This window comes from Aricia agestis, chromosome 3 (genome assembly GCF_905147365.1).
Source record: "Aricia agestis chromosome 3, ilAriAges1.1, whole genome shotgun sequence".
Taxonomy (NCBI): Eukaryota; Metazoa; Arthropoda; class Insecta; order Lepidoptera; family Lycaenidae; genus Aricia; species Aricia agestis.
Genome location: NC_056408.1, coordinates 4,718,851 through 4,732,785, shown reverse-complemented (window position 1 = coordinate 4,732,785; position 13,935 = coordinate 4,718,851).

Below are 13,935 nucleotides of genomic sequence, written 5' to 3'. Positions count from 1 at the left end.
TTATTCATTTATTTATGAAGCACCTACCAACCAAGTAATTTCTTAGTTTTTTGGCATTGTCAGAGGCCAGACATGCATTGTTTATTTGTTTCAGTTCCATAGGTCTCTTTCGTGGCCCATCTAAGGAGAGGCTGACTACTGGTAGCTATTTGGCCGAGAACTGGGTTGTGACGGCTGAGTACTGGGGAAATGTGCCTTATTTTGAAAAATACTTTATTTTCAATACTTATTAAGAAAAAAAATCAGAAATGTTAATTTCATAGCAATGTTTAATAAATGATTAAGTGAATGAGTACAAAAGGTTTTAGATTACTATTTTAAATAATTTTCTATCCACATTTAAACTTGCACTTTCCACTAAAAGGCTGACTACTGGTGCCCGTACCCTGGGTACTATGTATTAAAATACAAAAAAAACGACGCGAGCCCTCACAAAGCTCGGATTTTAGCTAGTTAAAGTGATTCGTAGTACTAAAGCTAGACGACGATGTTTCGACATTTTTTAAAATCATAAGGTTCCGGTTATTTCCGCTGAGTAACCCGCAAAAAGGTAACCTAAATACTCGAAAATGTGAGATAAAATGTAAAGAAAATCACACATTTTAATTTTCGTGCTGAGGACGGAAGCTCTTGAGTGATGTCCGCTGTGGTTTATCTTATCATTTTGCTCATATTTTAAACACCTTTCCGCCGACAAAAATATTTTATGTATGAAATGTTAATGTTTTTTTTCACACTTGATAACGAATATAGGTTTCTATCTGGTATTCTGACTGGTATCTATTCGTTGTGTTATTTATTGATACATAATATTTTAATACAAAGTGTTACTTCAAAATAGAAAAGAAAAATACTGGCCGAAAGACGAAAATATATTTTTTTATTGAAAAAAAAAAAATTACACATTTATTACAGTTTTATTACAGGCTGAAAATTTATTTACCGGGTTAATTATTTGATCGCAATAAGTTAATACCTCCTCATGTTTATTCCCGAATATTACTTTGTATGATTTCGTTTCGTTCTCTTTGGGTCAATTTATACTAGCGCAGAGTCGAAGCGCATCGAAGCGAATTATCAAAACTGAATATAACAAATTCAACCTTAACTCCAAAGCCTTAACGCACTTTATTTCTTCTGAGAATTTAAAAAGGCGCGCGCATCCGCGCGAATTCGCGTCGATGCGTCCAACCGCTGATTGACTATTCACTTCCCGTCCCATCCCTACCTTCCCCTATTATCCTATTCCCTCTTAAAAGGCCGGCAACGCACCTGCAGCTCTCCTGATGCTGCGAGTGTCCATGGGCGATGGTAGTTGCTTTCCATCAGGTGACCCGTTTGCTCGTTTGCCCCCTTATTTTATTAAAAAAATGTTTTCTTTTTTTTCACAATTTTATTTTTAAAAAGATAAGAACGTCCAAAAACCCAAAAAAATGGCCAGATTTTCCTCTGTGTTCAAACACCCAGAAAACAAAACTGGCTAAAATATACAAAAAAAATTAAACATAGGAACACAGCTCAAGCCTTGCTTTAATTCTTAATGAAAAAAGTACTTAAATCGGTTAAGTTTTGGAGAAGGAATCAGCGGACAACGAATCGAAGATTTTCTGTTCTTTTATTAGAACGTTTGTCGTGTTGTCTTTATCGCGCTCTGCGGTGGGAGACTTGAGATTGGTGAGACAGCAATACATTTTCAAATACCTATTTTCAATTTCTCTCGCCCCTGGTGTATCCTCTTAATACGAGTAGGTACACCTTTTTCCTTGGTTGCCAAAAATCTCTAAAGTTTTGCCCACTTAAAATTCAAATTAATTATGTAATTTTGAGATGTGGCGAGCAAGAATATAATGCTGTTTTTAATTTGCATACAAATGCACGCGACACAATTCCTGCGGGTCCCAGTTGTTTCATTATACCGAGCAAATACGTTTTACTACGGACCTAACTCGATGAACTAACTTTAGATGACATAATTGTAGTTAACTTTCTAAACTGGCGTAACTACAAAGCTTATGAAAAATTTTGGAGGTTCAATTTCCTCAAAAAAATGTTCTAAAAAAGTCATTCGCTTCCAATCTGGCGTTCGTTTGGTCTTTGTTTCGGACTCTATTTTAAAAACGATTTGGAATAATTTAATAAAAACTATAATAGGTTAGCCTAACCTGGCGCTGGATAATTTAGGGACAAAATAACTCCATTTTCTGGTAATTTTTAAGTATCCACCTGTATTGCATATAGGAACAAAACAACTCCACATTCAGGTAATTCGTTAAACATCCACCTGCATCGGATTACATACCTACGCGTCAGTGACATGGGACGCGGTACGCGATACGGGAGCGTCTGCAACGCGAAACTGCACACCTGCGCAACTGCGGCGCGAACCGTCAAACTTCATTTGTTAATGAACAGTCACTGAAGACGCGCGACTTTATCTGGTGTATGCTAAACTGTTGTGGTAATGACATCCTTATACTTAACATCAGAGCCCGATGCAACGGACGGGCGGACGTGAGGGTTGCGAGGTGATAAGCTTGCTTTTGATTTAGAAGGTGCAGAGGAATAAAACACGTCCGCAAATAATCTGTGTCCACAATGGTCAAGTCGAATTAATTTAGGCGCCTAGCCCGCCTACCACACGTGCATGCTTGACTACAAATTTGCTTGCGCATGCCGGCTAGAACACTGAACATTGTGCATGTAGTTGGTAAAACAGTAGTACGCGCAAGCCCCAAAGTTTGGCTTTATGGTTTTTAAACTTGCTTGAAATTCAGGCATGCGCAAGCCTTCGTGTAGAAACTTGTCTAAGCATGTGGTTGGAAGTTTAGTGTTCAAGCCGATCTTTGTCAGTCAAATGGTGTTAAAATGCGCGCACGCTGCTATAGAATGGCAGATTTACGAACATATAATCGTCAGTTTGCAACTGAATTTATTGAATTATAAAAATCTCTGCTCGCTTCGTGGAAGATCAAATCGAAAGGAATAAAAAAATACACATATGAAAGAAATATTTTATTTATGCATTATCAATTTTGTCACTAGCAAACACTGGAAAAATAAAAGCAGAAGAAATAGTTCCTCATTGAGAAAAATTGTTTATACGCCGACGATCTCGCCAAGAATGTGGCTTGCGCATGCATGTGGTAGATAAGTCAGTCTTACGTCATTCATGCGAGAAGCATGCGGTAGCAAAACTGTGTTCAAGCATGCACATCGCACATGTGGTAGGCACCTTAATATGTAGAAAATAATATAAAAAAGGTTTTAAAAAAGAAGCCTAGTTATGTACACTTCAAAACACGCGTCTGACAACTTGACGCGCATGTTTCGCTTTGCCGACGAGAACATCTCGCGTCGCGGTCGCGTAGGTGTGCACGGCTGACGGCGCCATAAGATTACATGGGCAGCGTCCGCCGCGCGGTAGACGCTACCGCTTCGCAGTCGCTTTGGTCGCGTAGGCTTGGCCTAAGCTTAAGTACGAAAAATTATTCCATACTCAGGAAAGTAAACATCCACCTAAATAGGTATAGGTATACAACAAAATAACTCCATATTCAGGTAAGGCACTCAATAACTTCACATTCAGGTAATTCGTTAACCATCCACCTGTATTGGATAATTCCGGAATAAAATAGCTCTATAGTCGGGTAATTCGTTAACAAACTTCCGTAAGCCGTTCAACTAATGTGGAGCTTTGTCGGCTTCGGCTCGTCCGGAACAACCCTATCAATTCCAGAGAAGTTTTAGGTTATTACACGCTTTATGTCAAGGTAGTATTTATTTTAGATTTTTTTTTGATAAATATATTACATATTTATCAGATAAATCAGAAATTGTCTTAATACCACGCTTAGGCAAACGTAGTGAAGGACGCAGCACGGTGCACCGACGAGTTGAAGAAAGTGGCAGCGGATGAGGGCTGCCCAAGATCGGGATGGTTGGCGCTCATTAGGCCTACTTTCAGCAGTGGACGGCAATAGGCTGATGATGATGACTAAATTAATGATATATGAAATTCGATTATGGCGCGGAAACCGTACAATATGTTTCTGGGATACACAGATAATAGACAGACAACGCATTTATTACATTAGTATGTATGGATGTTTGCAAACGAAAATTTTACTTGAATATTATAATAATAATAAACCCCCACACCGGTTTTGGTGACGGTGGCCGGTTTCATTGAAACCAAGCCAGGTACGCAGGAGTAATTTTATAGTGCCGAAGTATGTGCGCTGCAGTACACAAGAGCACTCTCTACTCCTTTACTCTCATAACCCAGTGGGACCGAAGAGCGACACAACTGGCGAGAGATCAGGCGCAGGACCGACTTTTTATATGCCCATCCGACGCATGGATCCTCTACTTGTCAGACAATCTGGTGATCAGCCTGCATTGTCCTAACCAAACTTGGTCCGGTAATCTGACGACTAAGATTTATTTTATTCGTCCGGTATAATCGGACGACTAAGATTTATTTTATTCGTCCGGTATAATCGGACGACTAAGATTTATTTTATTCGTCCGGTATAATCGGACGACTAAGATTTATTTTATTCATCCGGTAATCGGACGCCTAAGATTTATTTTATTCGTCCGGTATAATTGGACGACTAAGATTTATTTTATTTGTCCGGAATAATCGGACGACTAAGATTTATTTTATTCATCCGGTAATCGTCGACTAAGATTTATTTTATTCGTCTGGTAATCGGACGACTAAGATTTATTTTATTCGTCCGGTATAATCGGACGACTAAGATTTATTTTATTCATCCGGTAATCGGACGACTAGATACTTCCAAAATGAATAGGTACGAGTCAAAACTGCTGAATCGATTTTAATATTTTTTTCAGTGGCTATTATACATTTTATACCCGATGCGATGCTGGAGCGGGTCGCTAGTTATAATAATAACGATGTTAGCAGTTAGCACACTATCTACTCTGATGTTAGTGGCGAGTAAGATCTTTTTAAAATGCATGGATTAAAATATAAGAATTCAGCGCAAGACGTTAGCTGGAGCCCTGCAGCTATTGTTACGTTTTATATTTAAAATAAACTCCCTCGTTATTTTAATACTGACTCCGCGGATTTATAGGAAAATCCAACTGCACTAGCTTCTCACTGAGAAATTTCATTGTTTCTCAGTCAGATGTCAAATAATAATAATATAATATTATCTATGGACGCTTCACACCACGTCAGTCTGACCCCTTGGTAAGTTCCTGAAGGACTTGTGTTACGGGTAACAGACAACGGAAAGACTTGGCGGGGGCGCTGCCGTGCCCCCAGATATTTTTAATACGTTTATACTATACATATATTTAAGATTTTTATTATATCATACACAATATATTTAATACACATCCATGACCCAGGAACTTAGAAAAACTGTATTATCTTAAGTCTTTCGTTTTTTTTATCAAGTTAGAGCAAATTTTAATGTCAGTAATTTATTTTACATAATCAACATAACCGGTAATGTATTTAGATGACTTAATTTCATCAAAATATAATGCAATTATTATTAAAGTTGTATTGTGTTTTATCAAGTCATAGCAAATTTTAATGTCAGTAATTATTGCCGGTTAAATTAATTATTTTACATAATTAATTTAACCGGCAATGAATTTAGATTACTTAAGCATCAAATACAATTATTATTAAAGTTGTATTGTGTCCTAAGTCATTATGCGACTTTTATAATAATAATAATAAACCTAAAAAAAGAAAAATAATAATTTTCGGGTTATTATTTAATAATTATTACGAGTATGTAGTCATCCCGACGGACGTCGTCCCGACACATCTGTGAAGTTTAAAATTCAAATTGTCAATGGCGTTAAGTATGACGTACTTAACGCCATTTTAAGTAAAGTAGGTATACTTAAAATATTCTCATTATCTTTGCATCTTTTAAGTCTTCTTCCCATAAGAACCAAACTCGTACTTCAAGCCTCAAGGAATATTCTAAAGAAAGAATTAGTTAAATCGGTTCAGCTGTTCTTGAGATTCGCGCTTACATACACATTTAGCGATTCATTTTTATTTAAATAAGACAAAATTTATTGTAACTGGCTTTAAACTCGAGCACAATTTACAATAACATTTCGGCGACTTCCCAGTCTGTTCAAAGTTAACTCGTTAAGGCCAGGCTGATTGGTTTTATAGCTATTAAACTTCGCCAGCTTTTAAAATGGGAGATAAATGGGTAAGGTGCGGGGAATTTTGCTTTCAACTCTTAATAAGAAACTGTGTGTTTCGAGGTGGAAAATTTCAAGAAAATTATGTCTAGGTTAACACCTTAATAATTATAATGTGTAGGCCCAATTTTACCAACGACTGTTAAAGTTAATGCTCGAATTAGTATCACGTTACCTCTTTCGTTTTTAGTTTCATAGTTTATCGCCACTACTACTACACTATTAAAATATGAAATATAACCTTCAAAAGGTATTTTTAAAACGCATAATATTTATTATTATTTTTGCAAATACCCGTAGATAAATTCGTTAATTAATACTTTCTACTTACAAAAAATACAACACAATATTTAAAAAAAATGTAAATATCTTTATTTTACAAGGTAAAATCTGGACCATATATTATATTTATTAGGTATTTTCGGAGTATATCAAACGAGCCGTATCCATGGGGTGGCGTTTAATTACGTATCCCACCCATGTTAGCTTCCGGAACCTTTTATAATTATATAGATACATAATTTTATGTATCTATAATATAATATCATCAATAATCATGGAAGGTAGGTATATTATCAATATAATATTATTACTAGCTTTTGCCCGCGGCTTGGCTCGCATTAAGAAGATACACCAGGGGCTAGGGAAGTGAAAAAAAGTACGTGTAATATATATAGCTGTCTCCCTTACGTCAAGCCTATACCGCAGAACGCGCTAGAGACAACTGCAGAAAATCATCGATTCGTTGTTCCTCCTGATTCCTTCTCCAAAACTTAATCGATTTAAGTAATTTTTTCATTAAAGATTAAACAATGGCTTGAGCTGTGTTCCTATGTTTTCTTTTTTTGTGTAATCTAGCCAAATCTGTTTTCTGGATATTTGAACACAGCGGAAAATCTGGCCGTTTTTTGGGCTTTTGAACGTTCATATCTTATTTAATAATTAAATTATGAAAAAAAAGAAAACAGGGATATTGTACTAGTGGCCGTAGATATTCAGGAAAAAAATTATAACTCTACTAGCATTATCCAGGGAGGAAACAGGGGACAACGTTTGTATGGAAAAACGGCGGTGTGGACTCCTCTTAAGAAGTATTATAATCAATTAGGTATCAAAGTTTCATCTCGATTCGTTTCATACAAACTTTCATCCCCTATTTTATCCCCTCGGGGGTAGTATTGATCAAACTTTCTTAGCGGATGCCTACGTCATAACATCTACCTGCATGCCAAATTTCATCCCGATCCGTCCAGTGGCTTGAAATGTGATGACAGATCACTATGTCAGACAGTCAGCCTTTGAGTTATATCGTATATCTTTAAACGAGCAATTCTTGTATATATATATAATTGGAATCTCGGAATCGGCTCCAACGATTTTCATGAAATTTAGTATATAGGGGGTTTCGGGGGCGATAAATCGATCTAGCTAGGAATCATTTCTAGAAAATGTCATTTTCATCGGATACCGAGCAAAGCTCGGTCAAACAGCTAATTATTATAATATATTTAGATAGTGTACATTCCATACATCCCGGGACAAAAAGTATCCTTTTCCTTTCCCGGGACTTAAAGTATCCATACTCAGCGAAATCGGTCCAGCGGCTTGGGCGTGAAACGGTAACAGACAGAAAGACTTTCGAATTTGAAGAACAGATGTAAACCGCACTTGTGGATCACAAATACGTACCTACTTCGTCCTCAGCAGGCGTAGTATGATCACCATAGACACGGTTTATTTCTACGGAAGAATAGACAAAGTGACAATTAGACAATTAGAAAATCTGTCAGTTTGTCGATTCTTTCTCATGTCTACTGTTGTTATGCTAACCCTGGTCGTTACAACTTTTTGGGTCTAGCCCCCTTTCGCAACGCGCGATAAGGAACTTCGTCCAAAAATGAGGTTGTACTATCAAAGAAATAATTGTAGGCAAATAGCGGATCTACCGATTTGTTCGAGTTGGGTCAAGAATCGGATTTAGGACAAGCATTAAACGCCACTGCCTGTGAATATTTATTCACAGGCGATGTTTTTAGATAGGACACGTAAGCAAGCATCCTAAATCCTAATTCATAGGCTTCAATAGAGGAAACTGTTGTTAAAAGTTTAGTAGTTAAGAGCTACTTTGGACACTGAAGATTTAGAACTTGAACCTAAAATATAAACTACACACGTAACAAATTACACCGTTTACTCAACAGCAATAAAATTAAACGTAAAGAATTTAATGCCAACAGACAGAAACGCCTTAAAAAGTAATTCAATTTAAATGCTATCTTTATAATGCAAAACTGGCTGTAAAGCGTAAAGCATAATTTTTGTAACGCTACACTTTCAGAAAATAAAGGAAGGAGAGAATTCCAAATGAGAATCTAGAACGTCGGGGAATCCGAATAATTAAGTTTAAATATTTAGCGGCCATATTTCAAAATCTTTATTGCTTTGTAATTTTTAAGGTCGCCGTTTTCTGCTTTATTTTATTATTATTCCCTTTTCATGTTAGCGATATAGCCCGCTATGAATAAAGTAGGAATTGCCTGGGGAAAAATAATATGATTAATTTGATTTTCAATGGTTATTAATACAATTATACATGTAATATATTTTGAAAGCCGTAATTAGCCTAGCCTTGTTATTATTTATATGACATTACTAGCTGTCCCGGTGAACTTCGTGTCACTTGAAAACCTTCGCTAGATTTCCAGGATTGTTTTAAGACCAACATTAGCCAAATCGGTTCAGCCGTTATCGAGTTATAGCGTTACTAACATAATTAAAAATCCATTTTTATATATTATATACATTATATTAATTATTTTAAGATACTTTTTTGTAACAACTGTAAGAGGCATTGGTAGCTGCGCTGCAGTTTTACACTTTTGTAGCTACCGATGACTTATTGTAATTAAGCCATAATATTTTTAATGCATGTTAAATTGTATGTTAATTTGTTTTGCTTAAGTAAATAAATAAATAAAAAAATGTATACCTGGATGTATATAAACGCCTCCGTAGTCCAGTGGCTTAGAGCGTGGCTCTTGACTCGGAGGTCGTGGATGTTATTCCCGCGTTGGACACATATTAATTCCAAGTTTGGTCAGGACAATGTAGGTTGATTACCTGATTCTCTGACAAGTAAGATCGATGCGTCGGATGTAAAAAGTCGGTCCTGGGCCTGATCTCTCGCCAGTCGTGTCGATCTTCCGTCCCAGTGGGTTATAAGAGTAAAAGGAATAGAGAGTGCTCTTGTGTGCTGCGCACACACTTGGGCACTATAAAATTACTCCTGCGTAACTGGCCTCAATGAAACCGGCCACCGTCACTGAAACCGGTTTTTTATTATGATAGTTTTTATTATGTATACCTGCAGCAGTGCTATAATACAGGGTGCAATTAATTTTGCAGGAAGGTTTAATTGTACCCTGTATACTATGATTCAACCACAGGATTCAACCTATACTACAAATACGGAAGTGCGGCTGTGTGTCAGTATGTTTGTAATATCTTCACGCCCAAACCGCTGAACCAATTTTGCTGAAATTTGGAAAAAGACACAGGATACTTTTTGTCCCGGAAATATGTATGGTTTCCGCGCGATAAATGAATTTTGGCGCAAGGGAGTTGCGGACGACATCTAGTTTGTTATAATTCAACTTTGTGATGGTCAACGCTTGCTCTTATCTACTTTTTCGGTAAAAGTTCCGCCTCCTTCAACCCTTCATTCGGAAAATTTATCACTTTGATTAAACTAGAGCCGGGGAAATTCATTTTCTTTCCTCCCTATAGCAATTATTGTTACTACCGAATTGGCAATTTGATCTCCAGTTACCGACGTTTCTCACAAACAATTAGCGAGTATCGCTTAAATATTGCAACGGATACTTCGTTATTTTAAGCTTTTAAAGCACAAACATTTTTTTCCTTGTTAAAAAAGTTTTTAACAACTAGTATATTGTTGTTAACAACCTTTTTAACAAGAATTGATATGAGGATGATGATACCAGAATATATCTAAGATGTATTCTGAAAAAAAAACCAAATCCACAGAGCGCACAAAAAGTAAGTTGCTGGCTCAGAATTTTCTATGGTCTAAATTCCGAATTTAGATCGACCTTTACCGAGCTGATAATATTAATACTTAGAATGAAAAAAATATATAAGAAGAAAATAGATACGAGTACAGTTGTATTTTAGAATATTGTTTCATTTTTAATTCTCTTTTTTCATATTTTATATTTTAAAGAAAAGTGTGTAAAAACACAACACATTCCTTATCCTTATTCCATATCGGCAACACCATAAATTGATGCAATAACACAGGGTGTATTTTTTGTCATTAAAAATAAATTAAAAATAGTCTGTCCACAATTTTTTTAGGTAACCTATTCTTGATCTATTGATTTCATAATTTTGATAGATATAAAATATTTTTTATATCAGCTCGGTGAAGGTTCGATTTAAGTTCTGATCTTCTACTATTATTTGAGAAACGTAATCGTCGCTACGAATAACTAGATACCTCTAATAAAGCGGGCTCCACACTCGCAGCGCGAAAGCCCGCGTAGGCCGCGAACCGCGAGTGTGGAGGGTTTCGCGGCTTTGCGCTTGCGCTTCTCGGCTTTCCCCGTCCGGTGTCGGTTGTTCGGCCCGCGACAAAGGGCTCGCAAAGCGCGAACGCGAACATCATCCACACTCGCTTTTACTCGCAGTCGCACACAATGTCAGAGCAGCAGCAACAGTAACTTCAACGTCAATTTTACTCAAATGCGCGTAAGTAAATGCGAAGATTGCGAGTGTAGAATGCCGTATTTGTTCGCGTCTTGTTCACGGCGCGAAGCACCGTGAATCGCGGCCGCAATCAGCGCTGCGAGTGTGGAGAGGGCTTTACTCAAATGCGCGAACGTAAATGCGAAGATTGCGAGTGTAGAGGGCCGTATTTGTTCGCGTCGTGTTCACGGCGCGAAGCAATTGTTCCGTGTCGCGGCCGCAATTCGCGTCGCGAGTGTGGAGAGGGCTTTAGAAGTTGAGTAAAGTACGGGTGTCAAAATTGTCCCTTTAAAATATTATAGTTTTGCATGATTTGCACGACCATGTTTTGCTGAAACGAAACTCATCAGCTCATGTTGCCATTTTATTATAATAATAATTGTTATAACTTATATGTTAATCAACAACAATATAAAAATATGACAAAATTCTTATAAATAATAATTAAGAACATCAAAGGTAAGCACTATACAAGCTGTACTAGACTAATAAAACTATCAAATAATAGAGCAGAAAACAGCTCTTTAAATTAAAATGTACTATAACTCAGCTCTGCTTTAAGCATCCAAACGACTATGATCTTTGTTTTCAAATGGCGAGCTCTGAAACGATAAAGGCACTTTATATCTGATCATCCAACACAAGTTTTTAATGTTCATGTTAAATGACGTGGAAGGAGGGATAAAATGTTTGAAAAGCTTTCCGATTCAGTTCTATCAATGGGATCAGAATTTGCTATAAAAATTAATGGACCTGTATAGCGTACTCTGTTAAGTTATATAATATGTATAATGCTTCTTATTTAAATATCACTACAGGACCGTAAAATAACATCACACAATTGTTCAATCCTATATATTATGCACCTACAAGGATGTTTTCTGTTGTTTTTGGAATGCATTGGTCAAGTGACATTTTGCAAGACGGCCGTCACATTAGTTCGGCCTGTTTGACCACATAAGTACTGGATAGGCTATCAATAACTTATCTGACAGTTAGAGTATGGAGTATCTTTCAGATTAGTTATGGATAGCCCATTCAGCACTTATCAGTAAGTGGTGGCCTTAGTCTCGTCTGGCTACAACTAGTCAAAGATGCAAGAAAATTGTTAATTCCCTATTGGAAGCCTAGCCACAATACACGGAAGGATGTCCTGGATCCAGCCTAACCAAGACGGTATTTAGGTAACTAGCGAGTTCTATTTTATGTTGTACGTACAACTGTATTTGGTAGCACGTGCTTTCAAATAATAGGGTCAATATTATTAAAAACCTTAGAAAACAAAAACGCTGAATAAGTCAATTTACTCCATAAAAGATGTGCCTGTTTTCAAACAATGAAATTCTCCGAAGGCTTTGATCTAAGCAACGCCGTTGTTTTGGATTATTTAATGAATTTGCTCACTTTGTGTCCATTGTCTTTTAATCGAATTTCACCTGAACAAATAATTTTACCAAACAATTATTATGTAGTAATGAAGTAAGGAATTATTGAAGTGAAACTTCTACATCGGCTTTGTGCACTTTTGTGGGATGGATAAAAAATATTAAAATCGCGTAAGGACACGCGGCCCGATTAAAAATTCGTAAGACTGAGGGAGAGTAGACTGCCGTCGCCACCACAGTATAGCAATATTAGTCCCTACCATAAACCTATAATATTAAGTCTATGGTCCCTACAGTAACGAAACGCCTTTGACGTCGCACGATGCCGCTACCGATGACAGGTACCGAGCAGATATGCCAGGGTTGCCACGAAACGGGAAATAAAATAAAAATAAAATATTGTGCTTGTAATGCAAATGTTATCATTTAATGTGTTTAATCAGCGTGTTATATTTACATATTTATTAATTTTATTTATTTTAAAAACTTTATGCACATATAGGTACAAAGGTGGACTTAATGCCGTATGACATTATGTACCAGTCAACCTTTGGGCGATACAAGGACAAAGTTGTATAGGCCAGTCGAGTTGAAAGAGAAAATGACAGAAAAAAATAATAAATATATATTATACTTATAAAATATATATTGTATAATATTATACTATACTTATAATATACATATTATCACACATAAAATTATATATAGATAAAACCAATAACCATACGTAATATATTATTATATAATAACTATATTATAATAATATATAGTTGATCAATGATGATGCTAAAAATATTATAAATATTAATTTATGCCATAAATTATGAAAACTAAGAGTCTGCCAACTGTTTCAAGTAAAACTCACGTACCCTGCGCTTAAAAGTATCTCTGGTTTTTGAGATCCTGATTTCCGGAGGAAGAGCGTTCCAGAGGAGAATAGCCTGGATATTAAAAGAAGAATGGACGGAACTTGACTTGTAAGAAGGGCAACTTAAAAGCTGATTTGAAGTGGATCGGAGGTTTTTATCGTGCCTGCTGCAACGGTATTGAAAGTGAGGGGCGAGATATTCGGGAGTATGGGGATGATGCAGCAGTGAATATAGCACACACCAGTGTAGCTTGGAGCGATACGATGAAACATAGTCGTATTTTCGAAGGTTGAATATGAATCGGAGGCAATTATTAAACAATCGGTCGAGTTTATCGAGTTTGTCGCTATTAAGATCTAAACAGCACAGGTCACCATAGTTAATTATAGGAAAGATAAGGGAATGGACCAGCAAGGTCTTGACCGGAGTGGAAAGGAAATTTTTGAGCCGGTAGATGAATCGTACATATTATGTCGTACTGCCAGATATTTACGTGAAACTTTATTTTTAGATGATTTTAGTTCTCTATTTAAAAAATTAATTAACCCATCAAGCCCCATAAGCTCACCGGTGAGCGAGGCACAATAGAATAACAATAGATCCAAGGATCCACGAATCACGATCGAAGGATTAAAATAATGAAGACGCATCCGAAATTTCGAATATATAAAATATCCAATAATTAATCACACGTCAGGTGTAAC